Source organism: Cicer arietinum, chromosome 3 (assembly GCF_000331145.2).
Source record: "Cicer arietinum cultivar CDC Frontier isolate Library 1 chromosome 3, Cicar.CDCFrontier_v2.0, whole genome shotgun sequence".
Classification (NCBI taxonomy): domain Eukaryota; kingdom Viridiplantae; phylum Streptophyta; class Magnoliopsida; order Fabales; family Fabaceae; genus Cicer; species Cicer arietinum.
Window position 1 is genome coordinate 905,177 of NC_021162.2, and position 2,608 is coordinate 907,784.

Below are 2,608 nucleotides of genomic sequence, written 5' to 3' on the forward strand. Positions count from 1 at the left end.
GTTAGAACAAAGGTTTCGCAACTCCACTCTTCCTCTTTGATTCGAAAACGAAGAAAAACGGTATTAGAGATTCAAACACAAACCCCTCCATTTCTTCTAGATCTAAGCTTCATTTCGCGAAGATTTAGAAGGGAAAGTTGCTCACTACCGTGCTACGGCGCTAGTGGACCAGTTTTGGAAGCGGTGTTGCGAGCGGAAAATTTACCGGATTTACTCACGGTACCGGAAACGCACGTTTGAGCTAACGTTAAGGTAAGGGCTCCTTCCAAACTTTTAGTTTGCATCTAGGGTCTTATCTGTGGTTGTGTGGAAACGAATTGTGTTAGGATTGGAGTATTGTTTTGGGAAAAATGATTTTACCTCATGTATGTAAGATTTTGAATAAATGAAATTTATTATGTTGATTTGTGTTCATCGTATTTGGCATGTTCATACTTGATGTTTGTTGATTGATGTGTTTTGGTGTGAATTATGAATTGAATGTGAGAATTTGTTTGAGTTTTTTTGTGTGGAATTTGAAAACCATTAAGTTAAATGAGTATTAAGAATGGGGAATCTCTTAATGTCTCGGTTACTTAATATTTTGTTTTGAAAATCGTTTAAGTTAACTGGGCGTTAAGAATGGGGAATCTCTTAATGTCTCGGTTACTTAATATTTTGTTTTGAAAATCGTTTAAGTTAACTGGGCGTTAAGAATGGGGAATCTCTTAATGTCTCGGTTACTTAATATTTTGTTTTGAAAATCGTTTAAGTTAACTGGGCGTTAAGAATGGGGAATCTCTTAATGTCTCGGTTACTTAATATTTTGTTTTGAAAATCGTTTAAGTTAACTGGGCGTTAAGAATGGGGAATCTCTTAATGTCTCGGTTACTTAATATTTTGTTTTGAAAATCGTTTAAGTTAACTGGGCGTTAAGAATGGGGAATCTCTTAATGTCTCGGTTACTTAATATTTTGTTTTGAAAATCGTTTAAGTTAACTGGGCGTTAAGAATGGGGAATCTCTTAATGTCTCGGTTACTTAATATTTTGTTTTGAAAATCGTTTAAGTTAACTGGGCGTTAAGAATGGGGAATCTCTTAATGTCTCGGTTACTTAATATTTTGTTTTGAAAATCGTTTAAGTTAACTGGGCGTTGAGAATGGGGAATCTCTTAATGTCTCGGTTACTTAATATTTTGTTTTGAAAATCGTTTAAGTTAACTGGGCGTTAAGAATGGGGAATCTCTTAATGTCTCGGTTACTTAATATTTTGTTTTGAAAATCGTTTAAGTTAACTGGGCGTTAAGAATGGGGAATCTCTTAATGTCTCGGTTACTTAATATTTTGTTTTGAAAATCGTTTAAGTTAACTGGGCGTTAAGAATGGGGAATCTCTTAATGTCTCGGTTACTTAATATTTGTTTTTTTGAAAATCGTTTAAGTTAACTGGGCGTTAAGAATGGGGAATCTCTTAATGTCTCGGTTACTTAATATTTTGTTTTGAAAATCGTTTAAGTTAACTGGGCGTTAAGAATGGGGAATCTCTTAATGTCTCGGTTACTTAATATTTTGTTTTGAAAATTGTTAAGTTAACTGGGCGTTAAGAATGGGGAATCTCTTAATGTCTCGGTTACTTAATATTTTGTTTTAAGAAAAATCGTTTAAGTTAACTGGGCGTTGAGAATGGGGAATCTCTTAATGTCTCGGTTACTTAATATTTTGTTTTGAAAATCGTTTAAGTTAACTGGGCGTTGAGAATGGGGAATCTCTTAATGTCTCGGTTACTTAATATTTTGTTTTAAGAAAAATCGTTTAAGTTAACTGGGTGTTAAGAATGGGGAATCTCTTAATGTCTCGTTTACTCGTGTATGTTTTGGTAAGTTGTGCTGACCCGGGATAGGTGGCACCTCGGTAAACAGTACGGACCCGGGATAGGTAGTACGTTTACAATTTACGTTCCTGCGGGAATTGCGTTTGTCCGTGAGAGACTGCGCATGGGTTTGTCCGTGAGAGACTACGCCCTGGTTTAAGTTAGATGAGAATTAAGAATGGGGAATCTCTTAATGTCTTGTTTTCTTATATGTATTTTGGTAAATCGTGCTGACCCGCGATAGGTGACACCTTGGTAAACGGTACGGGCCCGTGATAGGCAGTAAGTTTACGATTTACGTTTGGTAAGTTGTGCAGACCCGGGATAGGTGGCACCTCGGTAAACAGTACGGACCCGTGATAGGTAGTACGTTTACGACTTACGTTTCTTGGTGAATTGTGTTTGTCCGTGAGAGACTGCACAGGTGTTTGTCCGTGAGAGACTACACCCTGTAAAATTGTCAATTGTTGGTTCATTTTGTCTGTGTAGTATCGTGTTATAAGTGTTAAGTGTATGTTTTGGAATTTGGTGATAACATGTTTGATTGCAATACCATTTCGAAACCCATGACGTTGTAGTATTGTGTTATAAGTGTTAAGTGTATGTTTTGGAATTTGGTGATAACATGTTTGATTGCAATACCATTTCGAAACCCATGATGTTGTAGTAATTGTGTTATAAGTGTTAAGTGTATGTTTTGGAATTTGGTGATAACATGTTTGATTGCAATACCATTTCGAAACCCATGACGTTGTAGTAT